We start from the raw sequence: 16,535 nt of genomic DNA, 5'->3' as shown, positions 1-16,535 counted from the left end.
GTAGAAAACTCCTTTCACTCTCTAAATTCACATAACTCAATCATTCATCATATGGATAAGATGGGTAAGGACCCAGCCTTCCAGTTGAGTTGTCTTCTCAAACGGGCTCGGCAAAAAGGAGGGTTAAAGACATGGAGGAGGGGGATGCATCCTCGGCTTTAAAGATTAAAAGATTTTAAAACAACACCCCCTATTAAACAAATGCTTTTCTTTGTAATATGTTATAAATAATTTAATGTGTGCCTTTCGGAACATTAGGGGATGCCGTAGAAAAAATGTGTTAGCAGAGTTCAAGGATTTTTGTCACACTGGTAGTGTCAAAGTGTGTATGTTATGTGAAGTGAAATCTCAAACTCCTCCCTCTCTATCTTGTATTAGGGAATGTGGGTTCCATGATTATGATTCCATCCCCACTGTTGGTTTTTCAAGGAGATTATATATGGCTGATGTGGAAGAATTGCAATAGAAATCCTTTTAGCTTAAATGTTTTTACTAAATCACAACAGTATATTGCTGCTGAGATTAATTTTCTAAATATTCAATTCTCTTCTATTGCCATTGTTATTTACGCCCTAGCTCAAGCTTCCCATAAATCTGAATTTTGGGGAGAATTGATTAATTATGTTTCCAACCTTGCTTCTCCATTCATTATCTTGGGTGACTTCAATGAAATAAGTAATCCCCAAGATGAGGGTGGTGGTTCCCCTTTTAGTAGTAGTAGAGTAAAAATAATGAATCATCTGTTTAATAGTATTAATTGTATTGAAATTTTGTTTAATGGTCCAAGATTTACATGGAGAAAAAGCTTAGTAAGTAATAATAATTTGTATGAGAGGCTTGATAAGGGTGTTGCAAGTCTTGAGTGGATAGCTCAATTTCCTCAAGCCTGCCTAAAACACCATATTTTTTGTCTTCTGGTCATTGCCAAATTGCGTTAAACTTTTTGCCAAAAAGAGAAGCTAAAGCACCCCCTTTTCAGTTTGAAAAGACGTGGTGTTCTAGGAAAGATTTTGATAACCTAGTTAAAAAACTTGGTGCTCTCATTTCATGGGATCTAACATATTTTGCTTGGTTAGTAAGTGCAAAGCTCTCAAAGCTAAAGCAAAATTGTGGAATCAAACCAAATTTGGTAACATATTTCGCTAGCTGAGAATAGTACAAGCACAACTTCTGGTTCTACAACAGAAAATCCTTGTTGATGCTAATCTTCGAGCTCTACAAGATAAACAAAACATTTTACTTAGGTAAAGAATAGAGCTTTTATCCTTTTCAGAAGAGTATTGGAAATAAAAAAAGCAAAATGTCGTTTCTCGTTCAGGGAGACGAAAACACAAAATATTACCATGCACATGCTTCGATTAGACATATATAGTCGTAATCAGATTAGGGAGTTTGTTACTTCGTCACAAGAAAATCTTACTAGCCCAATATTAATAGCTAAAGAAATTACAAAGGAGTTTAGACAACGTTTTATTTCTGATCCTACCTGCTACTTTGAGGACTATGACTTCAATTTGGTATCCCCAATCATTTCAAATGAAGACAATATTTTCTTGACTAGGGAGGTCGGTAGGGAAGAAATTAAAAACGCGCCTTTTGATTTAGCCCCAGATAAATCCTCGGGACCAGATGAATTCCCTCCTTTTTTTCCAGAAGTATTGGACTTCAGTTGGAAATTTAGTTGTTAGAACGTTTTTTCACTCAGGCAATATTCTTAAAGAAATTAACCACACCTTCTTAACTCTTATTCCTAAAATAGAAAATCCGTCTACTGCTAATCATTTTCGACCCATAAGTTTATGTTCCACAATCTATAAGATAATTTCCAAAGTAAATTGCCTAAAAACTGTGTTGGGGAAAATTATTCATCCCCTTCAAGGTGCTTTTGTTCCAGATAGACTAATTTAGGACAATATTTTAATTGCCCATGAAGTATTTCATTCTTATAGGAAGCAATCTAGGAAAGAAGGTTGGATTGCTATTAAATTAGACATGAAAAAAGCTTATGACGGATTGGAATGGAAGTAAATTCTTTCTACTCTTAAAATGTTGGGATTTTGTTCACAATGGGTGAGCTGGATCAACAACTGTATTTGTCATCTCCGTACCTTTTTATTCTTTGTGCAGACCTCCTGGCTAGGGAAATTTCTGCAGTTATTATGTCAAAAGAAATAAGATAAAAGATTTCTATAGGCCATTCTGGTGTTAGAATTTCTTTCTTAACCTTCACAGACGACACCATGATATTTGCTAAAGCCAATGACGATAATTGTAAACATATAAAGGAGATTCTTGACAAATACTGCTCTATGTCAGGGCAGCTTGTGAACTATCATAAATCGGCCTTCCAGGTTTCAAGGAATGTTTCTTATCAAGAAAAAGCTAATTTTTGTTCTATTCTAGCCATGTCGGAATCCCCTTCCTTCGGGGACTATTTAGGATGCCCTATTATTGATTCTCGGGTTTTTTGGTTCAGTCCTTTCCAAAACTATTAATCAGTTGCCAAAATGGAAGGCCAGCTCTCTTTCTGAAGCAGGCCGATCTGTTTTAATCCAAGCTAATTGGCTTCTAAAGCTAACTTTCAAATGCAAAGCCCAAGCCTATCCTTTCTAGTTTAGACAAAACTTACCGATTTTTTTTTTGGAATAAGAATCTTGATAGCAAAAGTGCAAACCTTATTATTAGCTGGGATAGAATCTGTAAAACCAAATAAGGATGGCTTGGTTTTGGTAAGGTTGGGCCTCATAATATGGCATCATAACTAAAATTGCTTTGGAAATTGGTTAAAGATCAACCTAATTTATGGGTTGATCTAGTTAAGAAAAAATATTGTAAGAATAAAATTATTTTCACTCATCAAGTTTCTAAAGTGGCTTCTTGGCACTGGAAAAGTCTAATGTGCCTTCGTGGGATTTTTGCTAAACGCCTGAGATGGCACTTGGATGATGAAAGGAAAATCAACTTTTGGATGGACAATTGGGTGTTCCCTTACCCACTTAGTAGGGTCTTGCAGGTAAACAATGTGTCTACCAATTTGATGGTCATTGATGTGATTAATCCTGACCACTCTTAGGACCATTCGAAAATTTGCTCTCTAGTACCCCCCTCATATTGTTGATGCAATTTGCTCATTGTATATTCCTACATCGAGGTGTGAAGATGAGCTTATGTGGGGTCTATCTCCTGATGGTGAGTACTCTGTTAAGATGGGGGCTCGTTTGATTCAAGTCGAATTTAATCATTATAACGAAGATGTGGATTTCAAGTGCATATGGAAATGGAAAGCTTGTAATGATGGACTTTCGACAAAATCTAGATTGGAAAAAAGCCATGTTTTTCTTCCCTCGCAATGTGAATTTTGTAATTTTCACTCTGAGTCTGCCATTCATCTCTTCTTTGACTTCCCGTTCATGCTAGATATTTTGCAAAAGTTAAACGAGGATTTTAATTGGCCTTTGATGCCTCATAATTGTGAATTAGATCAGTTATCTTTTTGTAGGACTTTGAATTTGTGTTTGAAGGAGTCCTCTATGAAGCAAATCCAAGCCTTTGCGTTCAGTTGGTGGTTTGTGTGATTCTTTAGAAACAAGCTTATTTTTATCAATGAATCTGTTACGTTTAGAAAAGCTAGTGTCTTAGTGTTCAACTTTGCTTCTAGTTGGTCGAAAGCAAAGCACGCTAGGAATGTGACTTCCAGTGCCTCCCCTCCCCGGGGGGCGTCTCCTCCTCTTCAAGGCTCAAGGCAGGGAGAAACCTTATTTAGGCTCCTCCTCCAGCCTCGTTCATAAAACTAAATTTTGATGGTTCCAAACTTTCGAATGACAATGTCACTTGTGGGTTTGTTATAAGAGATACTAACGGGAGCGTTCTTGCGAGTGCCAAAAATCTAGGTTCTTTAGTGTCCATTTTGCAAGCTGAAGCTTGGGGTCTAATTGAAGGATTAAAAGGAGCCTCTTCAATTAGTATTATGAATCTACTTATGGAAGGGGATAATTTAGTTGTTGTTAATGTAATTAAAAAGATCTGGTCTACTCCATGGGAAATTAATATATGATTTGTGATGCAGGGATCATGATGTCAAAGTTCTCTCTATGCCGAATTGAACACTGCTTTCGGGAAGCTAACAAGGCGGTGGATTTTATGGCTATCAAGGGTCATAACTACTCTTCTCTTTTGTATTGGTTTCCTCCGTATTGTATTGATTTCTCCCTTATCATCCGCAAGGATGTTTTAGGTTGGCCCCTGGATTAATACGGGTCCTTCCTAAGTTTGTTTTCCTTAAAACAAAAAAAGAAAATTTATATGGATTAGGTCCAAAGTAACTTATTGTGCACCGCAAATCATATGACGTAATCAATATTAGTTTGATAGAGTCAGTTTTTATATGATATAATAATTGTAGCCAGTATTGGTATAATATAATCAATTTTCTAATATAGTTAGTTTTCGTATGATATCGTCTGTTTTTTTTCTAATAGAGTTAGTTTTTTGTGATAAATTTAGTTTGGGTGCAGAATAAAATATTGTAAACTCGATCCACCCAAGACATATTGATTGTTGTATGTGCTAAATAATACTTATATTTAGCTATTTTCCCATAACACCAACTATCTACATATGTCTGCTAAATAGTACGTCATTGATCTCAAAAGATATTTTAAGAAAAATTGATCCAAAATAATAAAAAGAAAATGAATATCATAAGGATTTAAAGAAAGTTGGTGATATTGAGAGCACAAATATGTTGATAGTTGGTCAAAGTATTCTCTAAAATACCCTTTTTGATCACCGGCTAACTATTTAACACACATATATTGGTAGTTGGTGTTACGAAGAACAAATAGATGAGTACATATTATATAGCACATATCGGCAATAGTTGGTACTATTATTTTTACATCCCGTGAAAATATTATGAATATCATTCACTTCTTTTATAAAAGACCTAATCCATGGTCCTTGTTCGAAATTTCATATTTATTACTATTGAATTAGGATCAAGAATTTTTCTTTATATGGAGTCAATTGTCACAGATAGATCAATTAGAGATGATCAAATGGCGGGTCGTGATGGGTCGGGCTCCAAAAATAGTCCATAGTGTCGGGTCCATTTTTGTACTCATAACTCGCTATGTCGGGCCAGATATATCATGCTTTTCGGGCCAAATTTTAAACTGAAAATTTGCTTTAAGGATCCCAAAACCCTTCCCAAAAAATAAAAATTGGATCGGGATAAAAAAAATTGCCCAAACTCAGTCATTTTTCGAGCCAGCTGGGTTGACCTTGATAAGCTCTAGATGAACTCAATATTATTCAAACTTTTCGATTATATGCTCATAACACTACCAAAGTAATTTACATCTTTCACGAGGTAGTTTTAATTGATCTACCAAGATAAATTGAGGAAATTATCAAAATCTTTCACTGTATGTCTGTAGATATATATCAATTAGAAGGAATGATAAAATGCTCATTATGAGCAGCCAATGGTGTCCATTCAAAATATATTTTTTTCCAAAAAGTTACCTTTACGTAAAAAAAATTATGATTAAATATAAATATAAAAGGCAACTTTTTCTCAAAAATTAGACATGATATTTGCCAAAAAGTAAAAAGTTACATCTATTTGTATATCTCGTTCAACTTTTGTTCCAAAAAAGTACAATTGCTTATTTACAAAAACCTCTGTTTGTGTGTTCAAAAACCTGATTATTGATAAAATCAACCCTTGTTTATGTGCTTGATACACTTGTTCTTATTAAACTAACCCCTGTTTGCGTATGTAGATATTCTAAAATGGTCATATTGTCACTGTTAAACATGTGATCTCTATCAAAAGTAAAAATTTGCGATTTACGTGTCTAGTTAGCTTTTGTTCCACCAAAGTATGATTGGTTATGTATAAGAACCCATTTATGTGTGTTCTTAATACTGATTATTGATAAATCAACCCTTGTTTTTGCCTTTGGTACACTTGCTATTGTTAAATCAACCGATATTTATTCCCGTGAGCGGACAAACTGCCCACTCAAAATGAGCGTTTTATCACTACTCATATTCATGTGATATATATATATATATATATATATATATATATATATATATATATATATATTATATATATATATATATTATATTATATATTATATATATAGAAGTGAGTTCATATGAGAATGCATATTTACATGAGAAATGAGAATGATATTTATGCGCTATAACTCTTATGAATAAGTGATGTAACTCTAATGAAAAAGTGATGTAACTCCAAAAAAAAGTATATTAGAAACAAAAATTCAAAATTCAAACTTTTTTGTTTTGGCTCTAAATTTTTTTTAGGTGGGTATAACTCTAATGAACAAGTGTTGTAACTCTAATCCAATCGTGTGGTTGAGATTCATTCTCATTTCTCATGTAAGGAGCATTCTCATGTGATCTTGCCCCTATATATATATGTATATATATATATGTATATATGTATATATATATGTATATATATATATATGTATATATATATGTATATATATGTATATATGTATATATATATATATATATATATATATATATATATATATATATATATATATATATGTATATATATATATATACATATATATATATATATATATATATATACATATATATATATATATATATATATATATATATATATATATACACATTATTGATCGCCTGAAAAAGTACAATAACTCAATGTTGCAAAAGAAAAATTATATTTGAAAGGTTTTAGCAAGATAAAAATGAAATTGCAACTTTATATGGTGTATATTCATTTTTAATCTAGGTAGCACAGGTAGGAGGACGGGTACGGGGACTGAAAACGACTATATTAAATTTCCAAAAACGGGTACGACATGAATTCGTCACAAAAATAAAATAAAAATAAATCTGGAAAAAAAAATTATATTTTTAAATATATTAATTAGTCAAACTGTGAAAGTAAATCTAGAAAAATTATTATATTTTTTTTACCATTTATGTTTTCCTTCTAGTGAATACTCCACAAAAGCTTGGTGTAAACAAAAAAAACTGAAAAAGAAACATGTCTTTTAAAACCACGTGCCAAAGGAAAAAGATAAGGGTATTAAAAAGAAAGGAAGAAAAGGTCAAAAGGAAAACAACTGGCAAACACTAGTAGTGGACCACTACTTTGCTAGGGGTTTTTTTAAAAGACATCACGTGATTTTTTTTAGCTTTCTTCCTTCTCTCCTCTCTCAAACTCAGCACGAGTTCACTGAACTGCTATTCTTCTCCAATGATGTCGCCATCGCCGACTACCATATGGTGGTTTGTTGGCTGATTTTTCATTGAAGAGCAAGGGGACGCCTCTAAACTTGCTTCAACCGTTCCCGAGACGTTCCTCTCAAGAAACCCTAGTCGTCCCCCGATAGCTCGTCGTCATCATTATTTAGTGATGCGCCTGGGACGCATTTCCAACATACTCGTACCGAACACTTAACATCCCCGGTACAGGAAACAGTACCCGGGTAGAGTACCCGTGCTTCATAGATTTTAATACAACTGTTATTTGATATACTTCCCGGGTTTATCAAGGAGATCAATAATTTTCTTGTACTTGTTTTTTGAGAAGAAAGATCAGGAATTTCATTAGATTAGATCGAGTCCTGCAATGGAGATGATCCCTTGTGGGAAAGACCCAGGAAAAATGCAATCACTACCCATCAAGGGGGCGACACGAGCCATAAGATGGGCTACAGTATTTCTTGATATTTTACATTAGAAAATGAAATGGAACTAAAAGAATTACATAACATGAAAATATTTTCAACTACCAAAAATTCATAGGCTCGGTTCTTAGGCTTCTTTTGCAAGAGAATAATGGCATCTAATGCATCTGCTTCCACCACAATATCACTATACCCTAACCAACATGTTGTGAGAAGAGATAATCTAATTACAATAATAAGTTCTGCCATTGCTACCTGCCAATGAGTGAGACAATGTAAGTTAAATTTAATTACATTCCCAGAAGGAGGTATCCACCACTCCTAACCCGATCATTCCGTTGCCTAGGATTGCTGCATCTGAGTTCAATTTAATTATATTCCCAGCAGGAGGTATCCACCTAGCTGGTGTATTCACTCCATTTGCAGTATGGTATGTGAACACCTTCTGTGCATACTCACAATAGTCCAGCACCAAACGAGAAAAGCCTTCAGTCATATTGATGATATTCAGATCTGTATGGTTTAATACCTTCTCATTCTTGCAATTCCACATACCCAATCTAGAGAAAGGAAGCTACGAGACTCACCTCCATTCATCTTCTCAAAAACCAACTCCAGAACTTCCTAAAAAGACTCGGAAATAATTTGATTCACAAAAGACAGAAAAAGGGGTAGTGTTCCCAAACACCCTGACCCAATGGCATTGAAAGAGCGGATGAACCACCGTTTCTTCGCACACATTACAAATGGAACACCATTTATCTGGAGTGATATGTCGAAAGCCCAACCTTTCTTTAACCACTGCAACACCATACACAGCCCTTCAGATAAAGTGTTTCATTTTTGGTGGGCGATCTGGATTCCAAATTCTATTCCAGAATTTCTAAGCCACATGGCCAAAATTTTCTTCCCAATTTGTTGTGTGCTTGAGCATGTCAAGCCAATATGCAGTTTGGACACTAAAAGTCCCATGTTTCTCGGGCTCCCAATAAAGAGTATCTCTTGGAATTCTAATGCTCACAAGGAGTTTATTACACGCATAACATCATCAAGGCATAATGTCTCAAAAATTTTCTTCATCCTTCCAAGAACATGTTGATTCATCCAGTCGCTCACTCACCATCATAGTTGGGTTATCATATGGAAAATGTGTGGGGTTGCATGAGATGAAGAATTTGGTGTCCATTTTGAGCTCCATATATTTATCATTCGACCATCTCCCACTCTCCACTTTAGACCCTCAATAAGAAGAGATTTAGCACTCCAGATACTTTGTCGAGCAAAGGTAGGGTTATACCCATAGGACGATTCCAAAAAATCGTAATTTTTATGATATCTAGCTTTCAAGGTTCGGGCAAGAAGTGATGTTTTGGGTTTGTGATTAGTCGCCATCCCTGCTTAGCTAGCATGGCAACACTAAACGTTTTTATATCCCGAAACCCGATTCCCCCCATACCTTTCGGGATACAAAGTTTCTCCCAACTTTTCCAATGTATTTTCAATTCAGTGCCCTGAGCTCCCCACCAAAATTTGGCTATCCAGGTTTTAATTTTTTTCACCAGCTCATTAGGAAGGAGGAAAACACTCATGGTGTAGGTTGGAATTGTTTGCACTATTGTCTTGATTAGAACTTCCTTCCCTGGCTTCGACAATATTTTTTCTTTCCACTCTTGAATTTTCTTCCATATGCAAATCTTCACATTAGCAAATGCCTCTTTTCTGGAGTGCTCTATGACACTATGAAGGCCCGGATATTTCTCATGTTTATCAAACTCACGAACCCCAAGAAGTTGTATGTTCTCCTTTTCACTTTCCGCATCCACTTTTTTGCTGAATGTAATCTCCGATTTTTCAATCTTTATTTTTTATCCAGATGATCTTTCGTATTTGCTAATTAAATCAGCTAAAATTGAACAATCTTGGAGATTAGCATGTGCAAACAATACACTGTCATATGCAAAAAAAAAAGAGGTGAGACGAAACAGGAGCATTCCTACAAATCTGGGCACTGTGAATTTGACTAATACTAGCAGTCTTCGTAAGAAGATGAGAGAAGCTATCAACACACAATAAAAAGAGATATGGTGATATAGGATCACCTTGCCTCAGACCACGTGACCGAATAACAGAGCCATGAGGGCAACCAATTATCAAGAAAGCAAAGGATGCCCAAGCTTCACTAAAACCCATTTTATTCATAATTTTCTCCATGAATCCCCACTCCACTCGATCATACGCCTTTGCCATATCTAACTTCAATGTCATTGCGCCTCTTTTGCTAGAATGTGGAATTTTCATTGAGTGGAAAAATCTAAAGGGCTAATAACACATTATTATTTATTAATCTTCTCGAAACAAAAGCACTCTAATTAATACTTATAATTTCGGGGACAAAAAAATTTAATCTATTGGCCATCATTTTTGAGATTATCTTATAAATTACAGAACAAAGACTAATAGGACAAAATTGAGATACCTGAGTTGGGTCTTTAATTTTCGGAATGAGGGTCATATTTGTGTGATTAATAGTCTCCAACTCCACTTCCCCATGCCACCACCTCTAAATAAATGCGATAATATCAGGACCTACCAGATGTCAGAATCTCCGGTAAAACAAAGCATGCATGCCATCCGGTCCCAGGGCCTTTGTAGGGTGCATTTGAAAAAGAGCGGCCTTTATTTCCTCACCATATGACTCTCTGTCAAGTTGCATATTCATAGCCTCTGTAACAACCAAATCTACTACATCAATGGATCATTCGAATTCATTGTTCCAGTATGAAGGGAAGAAATGAAATGCTCCTTAAAAAAACTTTATACAGTCTCCACAATTTCCTCATCTTTTTCCTTCCATTCTCCGCGTCCATTATATAGCCCACCAATTATATTTTTCTTCTTGCGTTGTGACACTTTCTGATGGAAATAGGACATATTTTTGTCACCATCCATCAATTTATTTGGGTGGGATTGAATATGCCAAAAGAACTCCTCTTTTCTTCGAACATCATCAAGTTCAGCTGCAATAGTACTACATTTTCTATATAATCCACACTTAATGAATGTTTTTTGGAGCAATTCAAGATCTTTTTCAAGTTGTTTCGCTCTTTTCTTCAGAATATCAAACTTATTTCGAGCCCAAACCGCAACTCTCACGCACAATTATCCACCTTCCTTGTCGGGCTACTTGTTATATTGTACTCCCATCCGTCTTTGACTACATGCTCACACTCATCACTAGAAAACCACCATGGCTCAAATTTGAATGAATTTCGACTTTTGTAGTGAGTATGCTTACCTTCATATGATAAAAGCATAGGAGCATGATCCAAGCGGTGAATCCGAAAAATTCGGACACTAGCCTCCGGAAATAGACTACACCATGATGTCGTAGCTAAGACCCTGTCAAGCCTTTCCCGAACAAGAGTACTTCTTTGTTTACCCCTTTGCCAAGTAAAACAAGACCCACTGTAACCCAAATCCTGCAAGCCACAATTGTCAATGACCTCCTGAAACGCATCCATTTGTCTCTCACTCCTATTAACCCATCCTTCCTTCTCATGATTCCCCGTTATCTCATTAAAATCACCCACGTATACAAGCGAAAATGACGTACTTTGAAAATTCTCAGTCATCCTTTCCGATGTTCAGTATTTTTGAGCACTCTCTGCCTACCCATAAATCCCTACTACACCCCATATAGGTTGGTCATCATCGTAAAGAACTTTCGCAAAAAAGTGATGTTGTGAATACGAAATAATCTTAACGTTAATATCATTCCACCACATCTACTCAAATGGACCCCATTATCCTAACCACATTTTCTACGAATAATATCAACATCCCTAGACTCCAACACCGTTTCCATTATAAAAACAATATTGGGGCTATCCCACCAGCATCACTCTTGGAAGGCAGAAACTGTCAAGAGGTCACCTATTCCTTGACATTTCCATCTTAACAATTTCATTGTCCTTCACGAGGTTGGACCAATCCAACCTCCTCTACTTGAGACATTGTCTCGAAAACAGTAGAATCACAAACAAACTTACCTTTCTTCCCACTCCCATCAAAAATAGCGTCCCAATCTTCATCTCTTGTGTCATGCTTGTGCTTTTTTCATTGACTTCATGCATAGCAGTGTCAAAAGGTTCCACATGTGGAATAGCAGGCTGTATTTTCTTCTTATATCTCACCTTTTTATGGGTATGTTTAGCAAATGTATCCATCTCAAACTTCAGACCACTCAGAATTTCACCCCTGTGAAGTTTCCTCTTTTTTTCAGCTTCATTTCTTTCATTATCCACTATTTCCACCTTCTTGGACCCTCCTCTTCTACTAGCAGATCATCATTTTCCATAAGATAAGTGCTTTTTTAGAACCATCCTCCAATTCAATAGTATGGCTTAAAAGTTTTTGCTCTTTTTTTCTTAGTCAAAGCTTCAATCACTCTATTATGCCAAACTCTTTCATTCGCTGATTCTTTTCTGCTTAGTTTTTGCTGGTGATGCACACAGCCATATCCCATATCGATTAGTAGCTTTCTCATGATCCCCCACCTCTTCTTAATCACACTCTTTTTGAGTGCATGTAGCCAATAACCCCACATTGGAAACAAAACGTTGGAAGACGTTAATATTTGATATCAGCCCACCGCCACTTCTCCTTCGATGCAATCTTCAACCCTCGTGACAACGATTTAGTGACCTCCATCATTACTTTGATTAGCATCTCTCGTTCCAAGCCTAGAACATCTTAGTTGTCATATTCAAGAAATAACACAATATGATCACCAATTGTTTAGCCATCTTAGGGGTTCTTTGTTAAAAGGATATGTCATAAACACGAATAATCCACATTGGAGAATATTTGAATGTAACATCAGCGGGAATTCTCACGTCTGGTAACTCTGCATTCAAGCACCCGATTTCTGTCATTCCTATTGAAGAATTGAAAAACAAAAGATTGGATTCAACTTCCCTAATATCCACGCCACCTTTAGGGTTCCAAACGTATTTGTCATGACATCTGCAAAGAGAGGGAGAAATATTTTTTTAATAAGGAAATAAAAACTAGGTTATCCTCTTAAAAAGGACCAACCTAACACATCCTTACGGATGATATAGAGGAACATATGGTCATCCAACTCTAACCAGCGGTGAAGAGTCGGACATGAATGACCTTTATGTGCCAAGAAATTCGTTGCTCGGTTAGCCTCCCTAAAGCAGTGGTTGAAGGAAACATTGGAGAAAGAAGCAAGTTCCACACCTGCATCACAAATAAAATTATCAATCTCCCAAGGGACTTTCCAGCACTTTCTAAGGGAGTTAATCACAACCAGATTATCCCCCTTGATAATAATATTATTCACTCCTAAAGCTAAAGCTGCCTTGACACCTTCTCCGCGTACCCCAAGCTTCTGCAGCCAAAATCGAAACATTTGGAGAGAAGGCTTTTGCACCCATCATGAGAACCTTCCCCAAATGATCACGGATAATAAACCCAAAGGAATCTTAGCTTCTCCTGAACCCAACTTAGAGCCATCAAAATTGAACTTAACATAATCTAAAGGAGGGACATACCACCGGTCCGCACCCCTTTGACCACCTTATCATTTAAACTGCCAGCAAGATTACTATGGGATGGAGCCACACCCTCAAATATTTAACAAAGTTCTTAATAAGAGTAATAGTCTTAAAAGGAGAAATCCCTTCTTGATGAAAACACACTTTATTACGAGAAAATCAAACGAACCACCAGGTAAAAGCCAACTTACAATTTGATTCTTATGGATATTCGAGCGGAGAGAAGAAATAACGTCACAAGTACTATGGTTGCCATCAACTTGGGGAATTACAAGCCATTCAGCAGCCTGTGCCAAACCAAATGCAACATCCTTCGTGAATGGACAATGAAAAGGAAGATGGGAAGCATCCTCTGAATGATAATTACAGAGAACACATTCGTACGGGAGAAAACTATGACTTTTTCTAGCCGAGCTTTAGTCGAAAGGAAGAATTTGATCTTAGGCGGGATAAGAAGATCCTAAATCCAAAGAAATTTCACCTTTGCAGAAAGCTTAATACCATATCCTTGAATCAGCTTAGCACCCGATTTGACTTAATAAATACCATCAAGAATAAGACCCCCAAACTATCTTATCAAGGAGGATAGAGTTCGAGAGAAACACATTAACAATATCCAAAGCTATATAATTTGGAACTAAATTATTGATAACATCCATATCCCAATTTCTCTCGGTTAATAAAAAGTCACTAACTTTCAGGCTCTCATAACATCCCATAACCTGACAAACTGCAGCTATAGGAAAGGGGTAGACCCACTTATCATACCAATAAGAAACCCGAGCATGTACCTATGGTTGGTGGTCGCCTAAAATAGGCGCCTGTACCATTGGTTGGGCGCCTAAAATAGGCGCTTGTACTTATGGTTGGGCGCTATTTTAGGCGCATGTGCCTGTTTTAGGCGTCCAACCACAGGTACAGGCGCCTAAAATAGGCATCTGACCACTTTTTTGGCATTTTAATTTTCAATTTTCGGAAAAGTTGCACGTACTGTGAACGACACTGTTGCCGGAGAAGTTGCCAGAGGAGTGGCGGTGTGATTATGTCATTTAACATCTTTCATATGTGATGAGAGAGAGTGATCGAAAAAGTGGTCGGAAAAGATACCGGAAAAGTGGTTGGAGAATTGGTCGAAAAAGTCCTTGGATGATGAGATGGTGTGAGGAAGTATGAGAGTGAGAGAATGAAAGAGAGTGAGGATGTATGAGAGTGGGAGAGTAAAAGAGAGTGAGGAAATGTATGAGTATAAATACATAACAAGTATAAATACAGGGCGTTAGTAGGATATTTCAGGACGGCGTTTAGCAAAGCCCTTTACAAATTACAATACTGGAAGAACAAAGTCGGAAACTTTGATTGTGGGAGGTCCGTAGGTGAAAATTCAAAAATTTGTAGGCTAATTTATCATCAAAATCTTCACCTTTAAGGAAATTTCACTTTCTTTTATGCCATTTTTCTAGTAGAAATTTATAGCAATTCTGAAATTTTATAATTTAAAATTAAAATTTATAATATGTACTTCTTTTAATTTAAATTTTCTGCAATTATGCCTAGTTGATGCAATGATAGTACTTATTTGATTTCCGATTTCATGATTTGGTTTGTTTGCAATTTTGCCTATTTGATTTTTCAATAATTTTTTTTGCAATTTTTACAACTCCCTAGTTGATTTTTTAATATACTGTATATGACACTATTTTGTAATTTGTAATTTGTAAGATAGTAATTTTTCAACTCAATCGATCAAGACTTGATTTCACTATACTTGAGTTCTGTAACTTCTAATTTCCAAGTTCCAACCGATAAAAAAAATATTTTGATAACAAATAAACCCAGTTCTCTCAAATGATGGATGATAATCCCACAAAATTATCTTCTTGAGTTCTAGTATCTAAAGTGCTAAAACAAATAAACAATTCAACACATAATTCTATTACTTGAGGATTTGCATTTTTCAAATAAGATATGGTAGCTCTTTTTTATCATATGATGGCTGATCCAAGTTAATATCTAAAACACTAGTGACATAGGTACTAAGATATATAGAAAGGATAAATTACAACTTACTTTCTACATAAAAATTGTAGCAGATTATGAAGATTTGATGGACGATTTCGCTTCAAAGAATGCGAGAAGGATGACTTTATTTAAATGAAAGATCTTACTAGATTTTTTTTTAGTTTTGGTTTATTTATCAAAATATAAGGAACGATTTATGATAAATAATAATAATAATAATAATAATAATAATAATAATAAATTATAATTTCTTCTTTATAATTTTTTTTGAAGGGCCTCATTTTGATAAATAGCACAGGACCTCCATATTCCATGAGACAGCCCTGCATAAGACCAATGAGACTCTTCCTTAAGATACTTACTCTTAAAGTCTTAACCATCTTCACCCATAAATTGGTAGGATCATATATTATAGGCCAAAGAAGTTTTATTTGCAGAGCCATATTGGAAACTTGATAGGGAGAAATCATTGTTTAGGCTTTCCCTATTATTATCTCTTTATTTTGCTCTAATATTTTAGTCTTGTAAATGTTTCTTAATTTACTTTAATATTTAATATTGTTCAGTGAGATTAATTTCATTACTAAATTTCAAGTCATCTTATTTTTAAAATTCTACTAACTAGGTTTAATAATTATTTTTAACTACTAAATATGATTATTATTTGCTTAATCGAATTTTAAGTTTTCGAGATATTCAATTTTTACTTAAAAGACATAAAAGATATTAAGGGTCAAAAATCGTCTTAAAAACCATATAAAAATAATGTAACAAAAAAAAAAGAGGGAGGGTATTAAGTTCGACAAAGAAAAAATGTGTAACAAAAATAATGCAAGGAGCAACTTGAAATCATGTACTTCCTTCGTTTCGAATTACTCGCTACATTTTGAAAATTTCACTATTTATTAATGAGGTTTGACCATGCATTATTTACTACTTCCTTTGTATTTTTTTCTTTCCTACTTTGACTTTGCACGTTTGCCAATACACTTATTCTACATTAAATATCTTTCATTACATTTAGTAAAAATTATACTAATTGAATATTAATAAAGTACTTATTGAGACGAATCAAACAAGACCCATGACATTTTTTTATATATATTGAGAAAAATCTAAAAGATTCTCTCTAATTGTGAATAGTGTCAAGATTCTAAGTGAAAAAGATAAAAAAATACAAAGGGAGTATTAGATAAAATCAAATGTTATAATGTAATATGTTGTTGGA

Source organism: Beta vulgaris, chromosome 5 (assembly GCF_026745355.1).
Source record: "Beta vulgaris subsp. vulgaris cultivar EL10 chromosome 5, EL10.2, whole genome shotgun sequence".
Taxonomy (NCBI): Eukaryota; Viridiplantae; Streptophyta; class Magnoliopsida; order Caryophyllales; family Amaranthaceae; genus Beta; species Beta vulgaris.
This window is presented reverse-complemented; position numbering follows the sequence as displayed.